The following is a 23,505-nucleotide window of genomic DNA, read 5'->3' as shown; positions in this document are numbered from 1 at the left end:
CATTACTTGAAACATTAAATATTGGATTAAAAATACACAGATTATAAGGGATACTGAATGTGAACTCACACTTTGTGCCATACCTGAAAACTTGCAGTGCAAGTCAGGTAAATTAAAGCATGTTTGCCTGTGATTGGACATGAAAAATTTCTTCTTGTGTATTATAGTTAAATATAGCAATACATTTTCAGAGGTAACTTTCTGCAGCAGAGAACAAATTAAGACCCTACCAGATACTTTTTCATGGAGTCCTGATTATAGCAGGAGAGTGGCCCTCATTGCGCTTTCCATAAATGTTGGCTTTCTCCATCTACTAAAGCACAATTTCCCTGGAACGGCTCACCAGATACTGAAAACAAAAGCAAAACATCTGCAGAGAACTTGGGAAATCATCATCAAAATGGGCTGATAGCCATGTGTTTAAAATGTGGATTATCAACTATTTTTTTAACTAAGAACAATGAGATGGTAGAGAATTATTAACTTGATACATTTTGGGGACTTGAGGGGTTTTTCGGTGGAAATCAATTGATAGGAAAGGAAAAAAAAATAAGCTACGTGGAAGTCTAAGGAGCAAGCCATCAAAAGAGAAATATGCAGGAAATAAGGAATTCCAAGTTTTTAGAGCATAGGGGAAAAAATGTGTTGATAGTATTGATCCACTGGTCTTCTAAAAACCGTGAAAGTCATTAAGCCAATATGTCTTAGCTTGGTTTAGCTTTAACCAAAAAAAAAAAAAAAAGCTATATGAATAATTTCGATGTATTAAATAATGTTTTATTTAGCTTTTGTATACAATTATAAGTGTATCTGGCTTCCCCAGTGAGTACCTGGAAAACTGAGCCGATTTGCCTTTCCTTCTTGATGGCATTCATGTACTTTCTCCAAGCTTTATAAGATCGCCTACTTAAAGACCCTCTACTAATGATATGGAGGCGTTAAAATTTAAATACAACTAATATTTATTTTTTATTATATTTTTCAGACTTGAGATTTATAAAAAGTCTCTGGATCCATGAAAGATAAAATAACAGGTTTGCCTTTTACAGACCTTGAGTCCTACACTAAGAATAGATACAGGCTGAGTTCCTTTCTAGCATGAATTTGATTATCACTGAACATATAGCCATGAATCTATAATGCAAAGAGTTAGACATAACACTTGGAAGGCTTATAGCTCCAACTTGTAGTAATGAAATTGTAAGATAGAGTTATGCTTATAGCTTTTTCTTTCTTTAAAAGAGCTCAGAGTAACGGTACTTTTTTTTTTTAATCTGCAGTGAAGTCTTTCCCTGGTAACACATAAACAGAAAAGTGGCTATGAGGACTTATCATTGTTACTGAATTTTAAAAGTAATAAAGCATTTTTATAGAAGATACGTAGGAAATTGAAAATATAATTTCCTTTGCCAATGCATTATGTCACTATTTCTTGCAACTTAATTACTAAAGGATGATTTTAATAATCACACGTTTTCTAGGGCAAAATTTCCCAAGCTTTTGCATACCAGAATTACTCGGAAGACATGTTAAAATATAGATTGCTGGGTTTCAAGCCCAGCAATAGGCAGGGCCTGAGAACTGCATTTCTTGCAAGTGCTCAGGTAATCCAGGCCCAAAAAGGCCCATGGCTTTAGACACATACTTATTTCTGATGTAGCTTCTTACTGTGCTTAGTAAGTATTGAAAGTGGAAAGTAAGTAAGTATTGAAAATGGAAAGGCCCACTTAAATGTAAATTTGTTAAAGGAGTTGTATATATTTTAGTTTACTCATCAGTAGTAGACCAAATCAGCTTTGTCACTGAGAGGAATGACTTATGACAGTGGATGTTTTTAATAAAAGATTCTCCACACAGCATTGAAAGACAGGAAACCCTAAAAGAAAAAAGAAAACTGATAAAACTACACTCAAACAGGGCTTTAAATTAGCTAAAAACTTTTTTTTAAAATCCTGCCTGCTTACAAAGTAAAAGTACATTTTCTCACACTTAGCAAACACTTAGTTATCAATATTTTGTTCATATTTTTCCTTAGTCATCCTTTTTCCACTTGCCAGAAAAGAATTAATCATTCTCACCATTCAGTGTCCCCCCAACCACAGTATACAATTGTTCTTGCCCTTATATATTATACAGCTTAAAAATGTACAGTGCGACCCTACTAATTCAGTACTTTTATTTAAACTTTGGCAAGGTCCCATTAAATTTAAAATGTCATTACACTACAGGACATTAACTATACTGAATAAATTATTCAGGATTCAAAACAATCTTTTCAAAGGTATGCAGGCCTGTTACCTACAGTTGTACAGGCTGTGCACTGCACAACTTCTGGCGGCACCATTGATCTAGATGATGATGTGAATGGTACTCTCTGGAATTGTGTGATCAGGTGTTCTTAGTCAGAAACAATAGGCCATGTTTAATAAGACAGACATAAAGTTCTTGTTTTAACTCCAAAATTCTTGGAGAATTGCAGAAGAATTGCACATGTGATTGTGTCTGATTTAGTTGACTGCTGTTAGCTCAGAATGGGTCAATAATAATCTACACCTTCCCACAAAAACTGTGAAAAACTTAGTGTTTCAGTGAGTTGGGTTTCTGGTGTGAGGGAAATGAGAAGTCTCTTAGCTTCGTAGCTGGTAGAATGAATCCAGAGCTGACCACGTCTCAGATACTATTTTCAATCCTGCCTTGTTTGGAGGTAAACCAAGGTACCAACTGCGAATGTTCATTTACAAAGAGCACTAAACAGATGTTCCACACTCAGCATAATAACTGAGAACCTTAGAAAAGCAAGAAATTGTTGAATTTTTTTCGGTTAACCTCAATGACCTCTGAACAAATACATACCAGTTTTGCCAGTGAGGTGTGCCAAAATAGCACCTTGATTCTGGCTTTGGAATAAAAGTTTATGGAGTTTTTGATAACTTCTAGCCTTTGACAACACAGCAGGGGAAGCTGAGAAGGGAGTTATTTTTAGCTGAATACTGGAAAATCATCATCCAGTTTCCTCTGCTCAGTCACTAATAACCACAGACAGCCTTAAAAAGAGTTGTTGATTAATCTGTGTCCAAACATTTTATTTTTTTCTTAATGCCGTCATTCAGAAACACTTACAGTTAAACCTTGCCGTCTGGTTCTTCTTAGAAGACCAACTTCTGCTGATAATACCTATTAACACTTTATCGATGCTTTATAAAACCAGCAATAGAAGGCTTTGAGAGTGTCCACTTTTTGTTTCCCACCCATTTTAATCATCCTGGCCCATCCTCTTCCGCAGAAGCAAATGTACAAATGTGGAGACACTTCTGCATGAAGACCGAGTTCATAACGTGCACATCCAAAGCACTGACATTGATGCCGTATCCATGGTTTTCAAAGGGGAGGGTAATCTGTGATAACAAAATTGTATCCCTTCCTTCCTGCAATTACCTCACTATCCTCACAGCCTTGACATCTGGAAACCCACAGCTACAGTAGCAGCTGTGATTCCTGTTGTACAACAGGAAGTTGACTACACATTCCAAAGCGCCCTCATTGTTTTGATATTTTTCTGGCTGCTTAAGAAGCTTGGATATTGGAGAACACACTATTGTGTCCCAATCGCAGTTTGGAACCATACACCAAAGTGTATCTTGTCACAATCTGAACCACTTATACATATGGAAGCTTGTCTTTTTCTTCATGACAGATGACTGTTCATTGTGGTCATGGTCCGAAGTTAACCATGTTAGACATTGCACACTTTATTAGAGAATTAACTGATTTTGCTCATAATTGCACTCCTTTCCAGAGTTTATTTGGTGGTTGGTTTCACCTCCGCCATAATTTTCTCAAGTAATCAGCATGGAAGGAGGCTTTTCCAAAGACACGCTTCTATCTAAATACTTGGAAGAGAATTGATTATTTGAAGTTAGAAATTGATTCTCATAGTATTGTGAGAAGCACTATGCCTTACATTTGCTCACAGAGGGTCTCACTTAACAGAGATTTTCAGATCCTTATCAGTCTTCTAGAAATCAAGAGATCTCCAAAAGGAGTGCAGAATTATTAGTATTGGGCAAACACAATTGTGTTTTATCTTCACTAAATGCCTGAAACTGTTTTGTGTTTTTGAGCCAGTAAAATTATAATGTTGTTTATTCAGAATTCTTTTATTCCTTAGAAAGAATCAAAAGAAATAAGTATTGTGTTGTTTTACTGTTAATATATCTTTAAAGTGGCTACAAATAATAGATATCTTCATTATAAGAGCATTTGTGCTTTTTTTACTCATCAAATTAAGAATGAAATGGATTTTAGTAACACCCTACAATTGCCGTATTAATCAAAATTATTACCAGTGATCTCCTTGAAACTGAACTGGTTTGCTGTGGAACAGGCTGAGGATTGCTGTTCAGATTCAGAGCATAACTCTGCAAAAACATACTGACATAAGATTATTATTTAATTTCCAAATTTTACTAAGGTTTTCCTCTTTCCTATATTCCCCCCCAAATGTAACAATATCCCCCATTGTATATTTTTATTTGCCTTAATCTCCAATTTAATTTAATTTTTCCTTTTGCTCAATTACTTCTTCTGGAATTTTATACTCATAAGTGATGAAATCTCAATCTCTCTCTCTTTCATAATTAAATAGTTGATTTAAAATAATTCTTTATGTCCTCTATTCTAGTGACTATAATCTCTGGTATTGCCTTCTGGTTAGAAATATTTTTACACTGGCTTTATAATAAATTTCCTGTAATACTGATTCCGTGTCTGCTTAAGCATTTTGTCAGTTTTATCCAAATATTCCTGTGATAACAAGAAGTTATTGTGTCTTCTCCTAGTATTTTAATACTCCAGTGTATACTCAGTGTTTAAATAACCATAAAAGCAATATTTGTTTGCATAGTTATTGGCTTGTTTACCATCAGTGCTCCAGAAAATCTTGCTAGGCAATCTGCCTGGGGCTGATACTTATAACCATTAGCAATTACGGATTCCAGAAAGTTGTTGACGTGATTTTTTTTTTTTTTTAAATCTCAAAATCAGATACAAAATATACAGTGTATTCCTAGGGTAGTTTTTTGTTGCTATTCATGCTCTGGACTTTACTGGTTATCTTAACTGTAATTCACTTTTCCTCAAAGTGCACTGAGAAATAGGAAATTCCATATCAAACTTGGGTTCTTCCTAGACATTCATAGACAGATGCATTATTTTCAAAATTAGCAAAGCAGAATTATTTTTATATGATAGTGCTTTTACACATCATTTATGTTTTGCAGGGGTTTGGGTAATAGGCCAGTGATGTGCTTTTCATTGTCGAGGAATCCATCTACTACACAAAAGAGGCACGGATGCACCATCCAGCAGGTGGGGACTTCTGTCATCTGCCTTACGTATTGAGCTCTGGGGGAGATAAAGAAGAATGCATAGGACACTGCTCTCAGGGAGGTTACACTCTAGAGTCTGTACTAATAATATGCCACCAGTGGGCAACAACAAAAGCTAGGCAAAGACTTTTTAACAGTAGCCCCTCTATTCGTCCCCACACTGGGACCGGAAACAAAAGAAGCCTCCGTTGCTCCTGAATACAAACCACTCTCTGAAATAGTTAGAAGAACAGCATTAATGAAGAGTTCAGTTACAAGCTTTGGTTGTGATTTTGTTTGCTTATTGATAGGTGTTTTGTAGAAAAGCCTGATGCATTTAAATTGTCCTTTGAGCATGACCTGCACCAGAAATAGTGCTGAATAAGCTTTTTTCTTTTTCTCTCATTTTTTAAATGACTTAATTTTCTAAAAAAAAAACTGTCAGAAAGTTGACTTTTAGAATTTTCTTATGTCGTTATAGAACCAAATTATCAAGGAAAAAAAAATAAATACTATTTGTGCATATGACATTTCACTTTTAAACTATTTCCAACCTGACTTTAGTAGTTTATTATCAAAATTTTAGCAGATAGTAGGATTTGACAGAATAAAAATATGATTTTTGGCCTTTAAGTATACTACTTCAATCATCCCCAAAATTTCACCTTGAAAAGAAACTGGAAATAGTTCTTATGTGTGAGAACAGAGAAAAAAAAATGATATTTATATAATATTAGATTCAATCTTGGCAAAAATATTCTTAACTTGGGATCTGTTTTTTTAAAATTACCTCTCATTTTTTTAAAATTAAAAGAATCAAAATGTGAATACTTAAGACCTAAAGTTTAATGGATTCTGGAAACTATCACTGGCATCCTGTAGTCTAAAAATAATATTTGTTTTTTACATGAATTTATAATGAGCTATCAGGACTATGTGCAAATCACAATGAGTAATTCTTGCTGTCGGATTTTCCAAAGAACAAGACCTAATGAATCTACTATGAACATCTCCCAGATTATGTTCCCCTTAAAATGTAACATATATACGTAGAATTTAAAGCTAAAAAATTGTTAACTATCACAGGTTTTCAATAATTAAAAGACTTGCTCAGGAGAGAATTCACTGTGAATTCACTGATTTTGCAAATGATTTTATTACATAAATTTTATTACAAATTACTAGCTCGTGAGGTTTCTCACAGAGGTCAAACATGTTTATGGTTTGCTAATTCTTAAAAGAAAAATATGTCCTTATTCTTTAAGAAACGTGTATAAAAGAAGAGAAGAAAACAACAGTGTTCTTAATTCCTAAGATACAAATGCCAGTAAACACATCAAGACATTTGGAATTAGAATCTAGTCACTTTAAACCCAGATGTGTGTATTTTGAGCACATTTTTTTGAGCACTACATAGTCATAAAGTAACCTAAAATAACAACGAAAGAAAACTAAGCTCTGCTGATAAAATACACTTTACTTTTTATGTGGCGTTAACAAAATGACTTAGATGGAAAATGAAATCTGTCTTAGCTTAAGACAGAAGCACAAAGACATTTCCCTTCTGGACAACAGACTTTGGCATTGAAAGATCAAAGGAACAATTTTATCTGCATTGTGACTACAGACCAAAAAATTTTACAGTATTCCTGTCTCCATGCTAGAGCTTATGTGTCTTTAATGGCATTTAAATTATAGCCCTTCTGCAGTCAAGTAGTCAAAACACCACGTCATCTGATGAGACACCATATTATAATCTGTCAGTATGTCTCATTTAAAAATTCTCCTATACTGTACTTGCCCTCATTTTTCTCTTTTGCTGGAAAAATGGAGCAAATTGTTTTTTAAACTGGGTTTATGAGTTGACCTAATCAAGCTAGACAAAAGACATACTTTGGTTTATACTATTTTAACTTAATTAATTTAAACCAATTTGTAGATTTTTTCCCCCCTTTTTATTGTGATAACCCCTCTCCACATTTTTTTGCTTGTTTGTTTTTAGGGTTTTAATCTTTCTTAGATATGAAATGATACATGGTTTATTATAGACAAATATTAAGTGAAAATCAAGAATGTGTGTCCATTAAAGAATAATAGCTAAAATATTTTGTTCTTAAAGCAAAGTATTTTATGTTAAGCTAATATATAATAGAGGGATTATTATATATAAGTGGAAGGAGCTGTTCTCTGCATTTTTGTGTATCACACAAATATAGATGGTGTTTCAAATGTCAGAAACAAGTTTTGAATGTGTTCCTTTAAAGTAATGTTTACTGTAGTGATTTACCAATCAAAACTTTCTGAAAATGAGTATTTCAATTAGAATGGTCTTGCAGATGGGAAAATAAGATGTTACATTTTTTACAGAAACAGTTTTTTTCTCAAAAATATAAAAATTTTGGGATACCTAGGTGGCTCAGTCAATTAAGCAGCTGCCTTCAGCTCAGGTCATGATCCCAGGGTTCTGGGATCGAGCCCCACACTGAGCCCCTGCTCAGCAGAGAGCCTGCTTTTCCCTCTCCCTCTGCCTGCCTCTCTGCCAGCTTGTGTGTGCGCTCTCTCTTTCCCTCTGTCAAATAAATAAATAAAATCTTTAAAATATATCTATGCATATATATTTTTTAAGAACTTTATTAAAAAGATATCAGCAAGAATATGTAATCAATTATCTTATACCTTAATACTATCCAGTATTACCTATATTTATAAATGGTTACAACAGATATTTTAAAAAGCAAAATTTATTTTGTCTAAAAGCGTATTAGATTAGTAACTGACGGATAACTTTGTTTCCATGTTTCAAAAATATATCATGAGAATTTCATGAACTTTCAACTAGACTTACCTAAGTTTTTAAAATAATATTTTTTAGGGGCGCCTGGGTCACTCAGTGGGTTAAAGCCTCTGCCTTAGGCTCAGGTCATGATCCCAGGGTCCTGGGATCGAGCCCTGCATCAGGCTCTCTGCTCAGCAGGAAGCTTGCTTCCCCCTCTCTCTCTGCCTGCCTCTCTGACTACTTATAATCTCTGTCTGACAAATAAATAAATAAAAATCTTAAAAAAATTAAAATAAAATAAAATAATATTTTTAAATCAAATTAAGTTTGAGATACAAGATGCTTGTTGCAATAAGTGACTTTAATGTCACCATGGGAGGCTTTTTTTTTTTTTTTTTAAGATTTTATTTGCCAGAGAGAGAGAGTACACACAAGCAGGCAGAGAGGCAGGCAGCTAGAGAAGCAGGCTGCCTGACGAGCAAGGAGCCCGATGCAGGACTCGATCCCAGGATGCTGGGATCATGACCTGAGCCGAAGGCAGTGGCTTAACCAACTGAGCCACCCAGGCGTCCCTTTTTTTAATGAAAGTGACACTACCTTAGGTCAGCTTCAACCAAAAACATTTATATTAGATTATGTCCATCTGTTTTGGAAAGAGTCAACCATTACAAGTAAATTGATTCTTAATTTTCAAACAATTTTAAACAAATTTTATTCCTAATAATTTTGTGTAGAAAATCACAGTAGAGTATGCTGTACACTCCATATTGTGTAGGAATGATGGGAATCACCAGACATACAGTAGGTTTGAGAAGTCAGATCTTTTTCCCAATCTAGATGTGCCAGGGATTATTCAACATATTTTACTTACCTGAGGAATTGCAGAAGATATTTACTGAGCTTGGGACAATTTAATATATCACTTTTTCATGGAATCAGGATTGGATGTCTCCATACTTAGTTAATATTTGATAAGAAATCATGACAAATATTTAATTTTCAGAATTTGATGTAGGTAAGTGGGGTCCTATAGTGTAATATTTTGATTTAGGATATGTATTTTTTTCTTAGGTAACCAAAAAAAAAAAAAAAACAGTGATTTTTAGGGATGGAAGAATAGAGTAGAATAAAAAAATTCTCCATGTATGAAAAATAGTTGACTTTATATCCCCACTCTCTTCTATCCTAAAACCCAAGATATATCCTAGAATTATTTCTGGGAGTCTATTATTTGTTAAATACAAAAAATTATATGCAATGCAATGAATACTTATAAATCTACTCTCCAGTTTAAGAATTAGAACAGTAGAATTAGAATTAGAATTAAGAATTAGAACGTATGGGAAGTGTTGCTTCTCCCCTTTCTCCCTTCTTCCCCAGAAGTTATAGTTACCCAGTCCATTACATATGAAGTTGTGCAAAGTGTGTACTTTATAAATGCACAAGATTTGTACTTTCATATCCAGCTGGGCCTGATATGAATGATGTCCTTTGAAGTGTGCAGTGTAACTTACACAGATTTTCACAATGGCTTTGCCACTTTTGAGACTTATTTTGAGATTATCTTTTTATGTATGTATGATAGTTTTGCTTGTTTAGAGCTTTGAAAAAATGACAACATTTTCTAATAGCTTTACTAGCACTAGCTTTTTTCACTAAATATGTTGCTAAGGGTCATGGACATTGTTGCGTATAATTATATGTTTGTTTACTTCACCGCTATATAGTATTCAATTGTGCAAATACCCTCAATTTATTTTTCTATTCTCTTCTTTGACATTTGAGTTATTGTCTGCTTTATAGTTAAACATGCTGTTGCTATAAATATCCTTGCATATGTCCTTTGGTGCACATGGGAGAGAAATATTCTAATGGACTAGAATAGGAATTTTGGAGTCTAAAAGCTTATGGATGGAATAAGGGTGTATGTGAAAAGTGAAATTTTAAAGATCTGATGAGGGTATATAAAGAATATTATGATACTCAGTTACATAAGACTTTCCTTAAAGGACCCAATTGTAAATACTTGCAGCATTTGTATGAGTACTATTTGTGTACAGACCTCAGTTCCATTTATAGGGAGCTATTTGGGTGGTTCTATAAAATGCCTGCCTTGCTAAATCAATCAATCATTCTAGTCCAAACCCATTAGCTAGAAGAAGAAGCAAACCCAGAAGCCATTTTGGTTATCGTAACATAGATTAAATGAATTTATTTTAAACTCAGAAAATAGGGATTAAAATGAGATGATTCAGCCAAAGCAAAAATGATCAATTTTACTCCCCTTTCCACATCCCATTCAGATTATTTTTGGACATACTGAATACACACCAAAAACAAGATTGTGATTACGATTCTAAGGAGGCAGGAAAATGTACTGACAATTATTAGATAGGAAGATTTTTTTTATGATGTAATAGATATGTATAACCTAAAATTTAGACCATTTTTAGTGTACAGTTCAGTGGCATCAAATACATTAAAATCATTGTGCAGTCATCACCACCATTCATCTCTGGAACATTTTTTCTCTTCCTAAACCGAAACTCCATGTCCATTAAGCAATAACTCTGCATTCCATCCTCCCCTGCTCCAGTCCTGGCAATCACCGTTCTACCTTCTGTCTCTATGAATTTGACTACTCTAGGTACCCCAAGTGGAATCATATGGTGTTTGTCCTCTTGGGATTGGCTTATTTTACTTAGCATCTTCAAGGTTCATCAATGCTGTAACAAAACTTCCTCATCTTTTATGGGTGAATAATATTCCCTTGTATGTATATACCTCCTTTCATTAATTCTTTTGTCTATTGATGGACAGTGGGTTGCTTCAACCCTTTAGTTATTATCAACAGTGTTGCAATGAACAAGGGTGTACAAGTGTCTGTTTGAGTCGCGGCTTTCTCTTTTCTTTAGGTATGAAGATTTTTAAGAACTCCTATAAGTCAGTCTCCCAAGCAGGTACTACTACCCTAGGTGTCAAAAGAAAACCTAAAAATACTTTCTAAAGATTGATAGAAGGAGGAAGAATAGAGACAATATACTTTTCATACTTTTTCTTTTACAACGTTCCCCTCTTACTTGAATGCATTCTTTTCTTTCAGTGACTATAATTAGATTGATATAATATCCTAGTTATTATTCTCTAACTTAAATAATATGTAATTGCTTCAGAATTTTAACTTTAGACATAAAGTTTCAATTTAAAGAACACATTTGAGAAGTACAATTTTTCCTCACACTACTTCCGTTAATAATAGGTTACATTTACATGGAATATTAATCAGAAAAATACTTTCTTCTGCTTTATTAATATTTGCCAGCACTCACAATGGGATGATTACCAGACAGATGATAGAGAGATGGATAACTAGTCAGTCTGGCTCAACTTTCTTATACCCCTTTTACAGAAGGGGAAAATGAAATTTTTAAAGGTTAAGTATATAAGGCCCTTCAGTTAGAAAGTGGCAGAAGCCCAAATTCAAACTTGGTCTTCCTGGTACCAAAACCCATTTTAACCATTATAGATTCTTTCCTCCCTTAGCTATGATAATCTGCACCACAGCAGCATGAAGTTGACTGGGAAGTTGAGAGCTATTCATTTTGTCTTGAGGAATGGAGTTCTGAGAGATTAAATCATTTGTTTAAGATTTCTTAGCTGATAAGTGGTACATCAAAAACTTGGGTCTTCTGTTCCATTCTTTTTTTTTTTTAAGATGTTATTTATTTATTTGACAGACAGAGATCACAAGTAGGCAGAGAGGCAGGCAGAGAGAGGAGGAAGCAGGCTCCCTGCTGAGCAGAGAGTCTGATGCGGGGCTCAATCCCAGGGTTGGGATCATGACCTGAGCAGAAGGCAGAGGCTTTAACCTACTGAGCCACCCAGACACCCCCTTCTGTTCCATTCTTTATACTCCTCCTCCACCCCATAACCTATGCAGTCATGACTGCCATTGGTTTTTGTTGAAGTTAACACATTGTATGCCCAAAGTTAAAGTCTGAACTCTTAAGCATTCCATGCTCATGGACTAGAAGTACCGTAAATATATGTATTTTTTAAAAATATAGGCAAAGTATGCAACTTGCCCTATGCCATACTTCTCTTATCAACAGAATAAGCATCACATTTTAGATTGGTTGAGTTTAAAAATAGTTCTCCATCATCTGAACCTTAATCTCATTACTTTTAGGAAGAATTACTGTAAGAAATTTTCCTGAATATCAACTTAGAATGCATTTGTGCTTCTGTAGTATTAAAAATACTTTGAAGCTTTGATGCAGATCATACTAATCCCGAGCCGATGTGACAGGAATTGTGCAGGTACTCCAAAACTGGATCCTTCAAAGAGTTCCCACCTAAGCTTGTCTTGACAGCTAACGGTGGATCACTAGCACCATGCAGTATCTTCCAGTGTGCTAGTTTTTTAATCCATAGAAAAATTCAGTAATCACTGCTAGAACTATTTGTAACCTAGCTGTCTTTGAATTTTAGTAAATACAGATCATATTTGTGCATTAATATATGGGGAAGAGAGTATCTCCTAAAGGTACTCATTATTTTTTGGATTAATCCAGTTCCATGTCAAAGAACTGAACTATAGTTTCCACACAACTCAAATGCATATGAATAAGTATAAATATCATGAATTTACCTTTTTTTTTAATATAGCCTAAAAAAATGCACCCTCAAGTCACTTCATCGAAATATCTTTGTCCCCCCCTTTTTTAAAGATTTTATTTATTTATTTGACAAACAGAGATCACAAGTAGGCAGAGAGGCAGGCAGAGAGAGGAGGAAGCAAACTCCCCGCTGAGCAGAGAGCCCAATGTGGGGCTTGATCCCAGGAACCTGAGATCAACCTGAGCAGAAGGCAGAGGCTCTAACCCACTGAGCCACCCAGACACCCCTATCTTTGCCCCTTTTATTGTAATGTCTTTTCAAAAAGAAGAGGGAGAAATGCATTATAAATGTTAAAATACGGAACTATGTGAATGAAGTGCTTTTTCAAAATACAGATGGAACCCCTCTTAGGTTTCTATTAAGAAAACATATTACATCCTCTTATTACGAGTGTGTTTGTTCTCCCCTCTCCCACTACTGGCCTTCATTTCCACCTAGAGATATCTGTATGCCAATCCCAGTAGGAATGCCTATGCTCTGATAAGTCACAGCTCACATGGCCCCTTTCTCCTGGAGAATGAATTATCAGGTAATCTCTACTTTTATCCAATTGATTTTACTTCCTCCACATTTCAATTTCATTAGCATAAAACGGAACAGTGCTTAATGATTACTTAAAACTAAAGGAAAGGAAAACAAAATTTGTTGGTAAAATATGGTTGGTAATAATATTAGAATAGTTTCAGATGCAAGCAAATATTCTTCAAATATTTTTCTCTAGAGAAAGCTAGATACATACCTATGTTTATACTTTTATTATAGACACTACTTTAAAAATGCAAACATTCTGAAATATTTGTATAACACAATTTCATTTCCAAAGGAGAATGGTTATTTGTCCTCATTTTCCCCCATTAAAGTGAATAAACTTTGTTTTTCTTATGATAGATTAGCTAACTGAAGAGACTTTTTTCACCCCACACAAAGTATAAACAATTGTTTCCCAGACATCAACTTTGGAAAAAGCCAGCCATTGGTAGCTGATGTAGTCATGGATGTTTGGAAGAGCTGTGTTCTGATTCTCAGAAGATACCTTACCAGAGTCCATTTGTTTTCAAGTTTGTGGAGTGGCCCTTCTGCAATGATACTTTTCCTGTCACTTCCAAATATTCCTGTACTAAGGTACACAAAGTGAGACCCAGAATGTTTTTTTAAGACTCTGGATTGTTTGAAGGCAAGACATACTCTAAAATAATACATGGGGATAGATGAGTAAAAGAAGGTATTAACTAAAATAAAATAAAATAAAATAAAATAAAATATGGACGTATTCAATAAGGCAAAGAAAGAGAAATAATATGGAGAAATATGGGGGGGTCTGTGGTTGTCTCTGCTTCAGAAATATGAGGGCTCTATTGGGAAGGGGAAAATAAAGTTTGAGATTGTCTATTAATTCACTTCTAAAAAACTCACTACTTAAAGCAAGGATATTATTTTTTAAAATATATATACATGTATGTTACTAAAATATAGATATATGTGATACACACACACATCAAAACCATCAGCGCAACAATTTCTTTGTTTCTTAGAAACAACCACTATGATACACATGAATTTTATTTTTTGAATGCAGTGTACTGGTAAGCACTGTAGCAATTTCTAGAATTTGGTCACTCTTCTTTATGGTGGTAATTTGATTTGAATGTGTTAACTTGAATATTTAGACTTTAAAGTGGCTGGAATTTTCTAATATGATTAACATCCAGAGTATCTACTTTTCTTTTTTTTTTTTGCATATGTGTTTTATATACATATACATATATATATATTTTTTTTCCTTTTGACTTTTCTGTTCAAAAATGGATTTCTACTAAATTTTTTTAGGTGCATTTGACAAGCTATTGCTGAAAAATATTTATTACTTTTTTATTGGCCTATACTGTAGATGTACAAATGTGCTACTGGCCATGTGAATTATATACAACTCTAGGAGACAAACACAATCTCCAGTTACAAATGAAGGGCACACATGGGTGATCCAACATGTGAGTCATCAAGAAATTCAATACTGTGCAAAGACTGGTGAATCACACAGTCTGTAAAGGCAGCTTTTTGAGCTTTTCACACAGATGACTACTGCAAAGCATAACAAAGAATAAGGAAGAGGAGGTGGTAGGGGAAAGGAAAGGAGGGAAAAATAAGTGGTGGTTGGGGGGCTCTCTATAATCTGTTTTTATTATTCCTTACTTTCTTGACCAGTGAACCAACAACAGAAAGGAAACTTGCAGCTCTTTTCTACAATGACCATTCTCACGTACCGAGTGCCAGCTGAAAATTCTAAAATTGATTATAATCGATTTAGAATTGTCCTTTAAGTCTTAACACCCTATGCCCTGTAAAGTGACTTGAGGAGTAAGTTTCTACGTCGTTTATTTAATAATGTTGTCTTCCACTCCGTGGAAGCTTCATGGGAGCACAGAGCACAGGCCTCACAGTTGATGACGACCTAGTGCAAGAAAGAAAGAAGGGAGAAAGGAAGGTCTTCCAATGTTATTTTAACACCTGTGAAATGTATTCACTTTTTAAAGCTCTGTCTCTTCCCTGTCCTCTTCATCTTGAAACAATTCATGTCAAAGAAAGCATCTTAGCACAAAAAAAAACATTAATTCTTGCTCTAGCCCACAATGTAGATGTACCGCTACCTATATGAAAAGTCAACAACAACCCTGGTGATTCTGTGTGGGAGCTGTTTATACATTCAATGACCCATCGAATAGTATCCAGACTCCTCACCACAGTGCTGAAAACTCTTCACAGTCTCACCTCAGAAACTAAGCATCTTCCAACATCCTCTTTGCCTCTTTCCTCACCCCATGTTCCAGCCATATTGGTCTGATAGTTGTATATTATTTCTCTGACACATAAATTGTTATGCCCCGTTGCCTTCACTTTAAAGCTCTTTCCCCTCAGATTGCCTCTGTATGTCCATTTTTCCTCACAGAAGATTTCTACTCATCTCGTAGTAGACAAGAATTGCTCAAAACTTTCCAGAATATTTTCATGGACTTTGTATTTAGAGGAAAGAGAACATTAAAACAGAAAAGGATTTAGGGATTGTCTAGCCCAAACTTTCCATTTTGCATCTGAGGAAACGGAGACAGAGAGAATACTGCCCAAAGTCACACATGAATCAATGATAAGGCCAAGGCTAACGACCCATCCTTTGCTGTTCTCTTCAGTGGTGATCACGTCTGCCTTCAATTCAGACAATTCTGGAATTAACCTTGGGAAATGTGTTAACATTTCTGAGTCTAAACCTAAAACTGGACATAAAAATAGGTAATCTAGAATAGTCTCTTTCTTTCCTTCCTTCTTTTCATAGTCTTTTGTGATTCCCAGTTCAGCCATTTAATCTACATACCATGTAGACTCCCTTACTTTCAGAAAGAACTGGGATATAGTAGCAGAAGGTAAGAGTTAGCACATAGACTACGGGGTTAGAATTTTTTGGTTCAAATCTTAATCTACCTGTGTGCTTTGGGCAGGGCACTAACTGCTTTGCCTCAGTTTTATCATTGGTAAACTGAGGATAATTAATTTATTAAATTCATTCACACATGCTTAGTCAGAACTTCCTGTTCTAGGCTTTGAGGATTTGGCAGTGAACCACACAGACAGAAGCTCTAATGGAAGTTCCATTCTAGAGGAGAGATAATCAACTGATAAACTATACCTCCCCTCCCCTTCCTCCAACCCCACAGGAAGTGTTCTTTCTTTTGCCCAGAAGTTTCCTTCCTGCAGCTGTCTAAAAGGCTAGCTTCCTCCCAGCGCTCAGGTTCTTATAACCACCTTCACTGGGCACCTACTTTAAATTTCAGTCCCACCCTTGTCACAGTTCAATTCCCTTTTCTGCTCTGTTTCTAAAAATAGTGATTCCTTATTACTATCTAACACACCATATGTTTTTATTAATTTGTCTAGTTTGTGTTGCATCTTCCTTACTCAAATGTAAACCCCATGAAGGCAGGGATGTTTGTCTGTTTTGTTTTCTGCTGTATCCAAAGAATCTAGGCCCACTTTATAGGCCTGGTATCTATCAGGTACTCATTTTCTATTTACTAAGTGACTACATTAATATCTAGTGTAATGTCCTATGGTGATATTTGCAATTAAGCAAAATAAAATTATATAAAATTAAATTAAACAAAATAAAACAGAATTGTGTAGAGAGAAAGATCTGACACTGTTAGATTGAAGTGGTGAGGGAAGGCCTTACTAAGAAGGTGACCTTTGACTAGAAACATGAATGCAGAGAGAAAAATAAGCTGTGGGAATAACTGATGGTTGAATGTTCTAGATAGCAGGGACAGCCTGTGCAAAGGTCCTGAGGCTAATTCATATTTTACATGCTCTATCAATGGCAAGGAGACACAAGTACACTAGAGCAGAGTGTGTGAGAAGAGGGGTAAGAGAAAAAGTGAGAGAATCCATTCAGACCATTCGTGTAAACCATGTGAGGACTGTGGATTTGGTAATAAGAGAGCCAACCAAACTGAGGTGTAGAGAGATGTTGAGAGAGTTGAAGCCGAATATCTGACATGTACACATATTCAAGGTTAGTTACTGTATACCAGGGATTGAATCACAGTTATAAGTTACAAATGAAGGCAATGAAAAGAACAAATCAATGAACACTGAATTTCCTTCCCAATCTCTACCCCTTATGACAACGACATCAAAATGCACAGAAGGCAACTTAGGATAGAAAGGGACATGTGGAAAGTTTTACTGAAAAAAAAAATATATATATATATACAAAGACTGGAGATGTATATATATATATATATAGTTTTATTTTTTAAAAGGCATATCACATGTAACAGTGACACTCAGAACCTGAAGCATTTTAGTCATAGTCTGTTATGGATTTTTCTGCACTTATTTTTATTCTTATAATATGCAGCTGCCTTTTATCAAATAATCAGTTAACAAAATGACAATAGTTTCCTGTCACGGATTTGTTTATTCCAAACTACTGTTTGATCTCACAGACACACCAAAACATTACCAGCCAGACCATTTAACCTCTTTAAAATATCCCCCCTTGGATGGAATGAGTTTTACTCTTGATAACGTCAGTCCAAATTCTGCACATGTTTATATTCATCCTAAAGCAAGAAAGTACATGGTAACATTAAAGCTTGTGCTTTACTCTATACCTTATTGATCAAGATTTTGTATTAGTTATTTTCTACCTTCAGCACAGTTTCTGGAATTTTCAATAAAATATGACGACGTTTCTGAAGAGAAAAATTTCAAGTCACCTAGTAATTAATTCATTGTCAAAGTGGCAATAGATTCAGTATAACACCGAGGCATTTTCTTTCAACCTTATCAGAGAAAAGAGGGAACTGCTTTCTTAAAAGACACAAAATAGGAGTCTTTGAGGGTTTTTAAAATTAAGGGCCATGCTTATTCTTTATTATTTAGTCCAATTCTTGTGTAATAGTGAGCATCTAATCCATTTAGCAGATTTTATTTGTCAAGCTAAAAAAGCATATGCTATATTTAGTTCCAGCAAGGGTTGTAGAAATCAGTTGAAAAAATTCACATTAGAGTTGGTAGAACACGTAGGCTTTTAATTATTTTACTTGTCCAAAGGGCACACCAATTGGGCAGACTGCCTACTATACATTATGAATTAATTCCATTTGTCCTGAAAACTTGTTCATTATTTCAGTACTTTGAATTTTGGCTGCCCTAATTAATCTCTGTTTTATAATTCAGGTACTTGAACCTCTGCAAAGGCTGCATTTTTCCAGCCTGTAATCACACTCTCAACAGACAGCCGAGCGCTGGGGACAATGGCTCCTTCACCTTCTCAGCTATACCTCGGCTTCCGTAAAGACAGACCTTCTGTCTCTGATTTACGTGCTGAGTCCTCCTTGAGGAGAAATGCCTGAGTGGGGAAATGCACAGCCCTGAGGCAGATTACTTGCCTCAGTCTTTGGTCCTGTCACCCGAAGGCTGTCCCTTGAGCACTGATAGAGAGCCAAGAGGCACCTTGGTATGTTCCCTGGGAGATACGAACCCACCCCACCGTCAGCCTTTGCAGGTTACATCTGCTTTCTTTTCAATCCATGCACTGTGAAGGCTGTTGTACTCAGGGGTCTTGATGCTGCCCTTTCTTGCCATGGCACAGGGGCCTGGAGCTAAGGGACACTGGTAGGCGCACCCTGCCTACTCAGGCCTTGGCAGTGTAAAGGATCACCATCTTGCCCTGCACTCTCAGAGTTCTCTTGCTACATGACTGCTCTTTTTGAATGAATGGAAAACTATTTTTAACTTCAGTTATTGTTCATTGAGAATGAAAAAAAAAAAATGTTTCATCTGACCTTTTCTGAGTATTTTCCTTTTACTTCACATAATGATGCAGAGAAAGTCCTTACAATGAATTCTGTGTTCAGACAAACAAACAAACAAACCCCAATTTACTTGTCACCTAGTTCTTCATTTATTTCTGGAAAATCTACTCCCTAAATCTTATCAAGGAATCATAGAGGAAAGCTAGCACATTGTTTTGCTTATTGATTCTTCTGGTAATTGTAGAGGTAAGAATGGGACCGTGACTCTGTCACAGATAAGGACAGGGGTCCAGGATAGCTCCTGATGCCTGACGTTACAGAAGATTGCAGACCTCTGAAACGAGCTTTGTTCCTGCTCAGACAAGGCTTCAGATTTGTTTTTTCTTATTTGTGTGGACTTCTCACTTACTACTTTCTATTTTTCTAGATCTTTAGAATTAGTTTTATACTTTCAGAAGTCAATTATCTATATTTTGGTGTGTTTAGATTGGGTTGGGGGTAAAAGGCAAGAGAAAGTCATAAATAGCAAAATTCAAACTAGTGTAATAATTAATCCATAACCTAAATATCTATATTAATAATACAGGTTGGTAAATGTCTCTTACAGTATATTTTTAAATTTAAACTATTTCTCACATAGATTAGATAAAAGTTGAGCTTTCTAATATTATTTTTGGAAAATTAATTCAGTCAATTCAATAATGAGAAAATATATTGAGAAAATTCTACTTTAAGGTCCGATGTATAGTTCTGTAGGCAGTGCATTCTTTTGCTTACAAGTTATGCTTTACCTTTCTTCATTTCAAATATTGAAAAATAAGGTGGCTATTTTTGAAGAAGGAAGAGGAGGAGGAGGAGGGAGCGGGAGGAGGGGAAGAAGAAAAGAAAAAGGAAGAAGAGGAGGAGGAAGGGAAGGAAGAGAAGAAGAGGAGGGAGGGCAGGAGGAGAAAGGAGGAGGAAGAAGACGACAAAATATCCAGGGCTTTAAGAATTAGATAAAAAGTTTTTATTTATTGCAAAACAGAAAGCATTCAACTTCTTGTCTTAAAGAAAAATAACAAAGGAAAAAATCTATTAAACTTTGCTCTTCAAAAACAAAATGAGCGGAAGTTTGTTTTATGACATTTTGAGATCGAATGTATTTCCTAGTGGCTTTTTGGGAGATGGGAGGGAAAGGTTGAGTGGAGAGATTGGCTGTCCATGTGGCACCAGTGTGAGGACACTAATGTGAAGGAACTGTGAAATTCTAGATTCTTTAAAAAAAAAAAAAAAAAAAAAGGCAGAGGGGCACCCGGGTGGCTCAGTGGGTTAAAGCCTTTGCCTTTGGCTCAGGTCATGATCCCAGGGTCCAGGGATCCAGCCCTGCCTCGGGCTCTCTGTTCACCGGGGAGCCTGCTCCCCCGACCCCCACTCCGCCTCCTGCCTACTTGTGATCTCTGTTCGTCAAATAAGTAAATAAAAAATCTTTTTAAAAAAAGGCAGAAAAAATTAAAAGAGCTTTAAAAACAATTTGAATAGGAGATAAATGATATTAGATTTAACGATTATAAAGCTCTAGGTGTTATCTTTTGATAAAAAGATATTTTATGAGAGTATATGTTTGTGTTTTCAAGTGAATGGGAGGTAATCTAAATTTATACTCACTTTCAGCTAATAATCTATAATCAAAGAAGTAGTGCATATCTGTTTACTTAGGATATAATACATGCTTATTTGGTGTCAAGTCCTCATATTAATATTCTCTGAAATTATAACATAAACTCTTATAATTTTAAATTTTCCAAAGGAAAACCAAGATAAAGCACTTTTCAAAGAGTTGTTTTCCTTTTTCTTAAGATAAAGTTGTTGTTCAAGCATGCCATTTAACAATCTTCCCTTTTCTTCCCTCCCGCCTTCCTTCCTCTCCTCTTTTTGCTTTTTTGTGGTGCACTTTACTAAGAAAAAATGATGGTAGCTTTAGATGGAGAAATATTTTATTTATTTGTATTTGAGGCTTTGATGCGCGATTATTAAGTTAGCAATAGAAGTGGAGTGTTTGATTTTCATCTTTGTTTCTAGACATAAGAAAAAAATGGACTGTTCCTATTTGAAAGTTTGAAATTTAGGTTCCTGCAGACTTTCCTTATGTTTGCAAGGTTTTGTAACAACTACCTGAACACAATCTACTGAGAATTCCAAAACAAACTTTATAAAGTCATAAAGTAAGAAAACTGATGCAGCCTCCAATTTCAGCCTTATTCCTGTGGAAGGATATTTGAAAACAGCTCTGGCGTACATTTTTGTGCACCAATCTCTGAAATTGTTAAAAATATAAAAAGAAAAGGAATGAGTACTGAGCAAATGTTTCATAGGGTGATGTACAAAAGCATGAAGATAAGTCAGCTTAGAGCAGTTCACCAATCTTAATTCTTTCAAATATTCCTCCAGATGGAAATGTCCTGTTTCGCGTGGAATAATTGTAAAGACTCAACCTCAGTAAGTATAGAATTTTGAATAAAATATATTTTTCCTTTCTCACCCCCACCATCCAATAGACACGCAAATTGTCCTAAAGAAGAAATGTCATGTTTTGGAAAAATATACTGCTTGTAAGTATGTAAATAAGTATGTAAATATGTAAATATACTGAATTTCTGGAGACATCTGTTATGAATTTCTTGGTGTGCTACATATATATATTTAATTCCATTATTTCTTCTAAAGTATTCCAAATTTGTGATAATGGATGTACATCTAATTTTAAATTTTACTATCCACTCCAGTAAGATATCTTTAGAAACTATAGAAGCTTATGAAAATTGTACTTTCAATGTAATATTGGTTTTAACTGAAGTAAAAAGTTATATTTAAAGGCAGTAGGAAAATTGAAGCCCTTGCCATTATTTCTGCCTTGTATCTCAGGCTATTTCCTATAATAGAAGGGAAAGCTTACTTGTTGATATCTTTTGTCTCCAATAGATATTTTTATCTTTTTGATACTAATTTTGTATCCCCCCAAAGAAGATATTTCTCTGGAGTGCCTTCAAATGTTTCCCATATAGAATGGGAAAACTGTGGTAACTTAAAAGTGCTCTTTGAAAGATATTTCATGAAGCTAATGTTGCTTATTAGAGTTATAGTCTTGTAGTTTGTGTCCATAGAACTGTGAGTTTTTATGGTGGTTCTTAAATCAGTATAAATTAACAAAATTTTATCTCATTCAGGTGACCGTAACAAAACTGAGCAGAGTGTAGAATTGAGAATGTGAAAGAAACTATTTTGAAATGAGCATTTAGGTCAAAAACTCTGTTTCATAAAAATATTTTTGTTACCCTAAAACAACAAAAAGAATCGAGGGGACTCTTTGACAAGTCATTGCCAAAATTATTTTTTCCTTTTTTTGCCAGAAAATAAAGCCGAAAATAGACTGAAGCATAATATATTTTTATAGCTCTCTCTCCAGAATGACAGAATTTTCTGTAAATCTCATTATGTAAAATATGCCTTCCCTGTGGTAAGTATGAGGTATGGGGAGAAACTAATTGGATTGCTCAAATTAGTCAATATGTCTGAAACTATTTTGGGGATGCTTAGCCTTTTGGGTAACTATATGATATAATTTGTTGGTTTCTTGTGAGAGTTCTTCTTTTGAGCAACAAGCAGAAATCCAGCATAAATTAAGAAATGCAATTTTAGGCACAATACAAGGGCCACAGATGACCACAATGTGTATAGTCATCTCAAAGAGAATGATGTACTGAAAAATTAAGAGTGATAGCATGACAGTGGAATGACTGCCAACTTTTTGGACATCGATGTAAGCTGAATTTAATAAAAGCAAAAGAGATGTTAGAGAAGGAAGACTCTAGAATAACTTATTTTGTGATTTTGTTAGGGTTTTTCTAATGGTATCTTCTGGGGCAAATATCTTCTAGCTGAAATGATTGTAATTAAAAAAAAAATAAAATTGCAAAAGGCCAGAATATTTTCCCTTAAGAATATTATACTTGACAGTATCTTAACTACTAGTAAATATGTCCTTGTGTTTCTTTAAATCCTCTGTGGACTAAATATTCCATTTGCTGAGATTGTTTTATAAATATCAGTATTTATGTTGATTTGACTGGTTTTTTTGGATAAACATAGCCCAGTATACACATCTGAACTCCATTGGCTTCTTGACGTTAATTGCCTCAGGAGGTGGCGCCACAGGCCAGGGGATCTGCCATTGATCACATTTTGGGAATTGTCTTTAAATCCAACTCCATTTATTTTTAAACCCCATTTTAAATTCAATTAGCCAACCTATAGTACCTCATTATACTGAAAGAAGACAAATCTCTAGATCCTTTGAGGGTGATTCAGTGTTCAAGAGTCGCTGGAAAACCCATAATGT

General features: G+C 35.0%; 1 long non-coding RNA gene across 3 annotated transcripts in view; it reads left to right on the top strand.

The window, feature by feature from the left end:
- LOC116879764 overlaps positions 1–23,065 on the top strand; it is a 63,001-nt gene extending 39,936 nt beyond the window's left edge. For 2 of the 3 annotated variants that reach the window (XR_004385099.1, XR_004385101.1), the window contains exons 3-5: positions 5,280–5,367; positions 21,558–21,605; positions 22,517–23,065. This is a non-coding gene — a long non-coding RNA (uncharacterized LOC116879764). Of the gene's footprint in view, positions 1–5,279; positions 5,368–13,262; positions 13,352–21,557; positions 21,606–22,516 lie in introns of all 3 variants that reach the window. The other variant, XR_004385100.1, reaches the window with a different exon arrangement.
- Positions 23,066–23,505: the final 440 nt, after the last annotated feature.

Source organism: Lontra canadensis, unplaced genomic scaffold (genome assembly GCF_010015895.1).
Source record: "Lontra canadensis isolate GAN:19392208 unplaced genomic scaffold, GSC_riverotter_1.0 scaffold63, whole genome shotgun sequence".
NCBI lineage: Eukaryota > Metazoa > Chordata > Mammalia > Carnivora > Mustelidae > Lontra > Lontra canadensis.
Note: the sequence above shows the minus strand (reverse complement) of the source record. Positions and strands in the feature narration are given on the sequence as shown.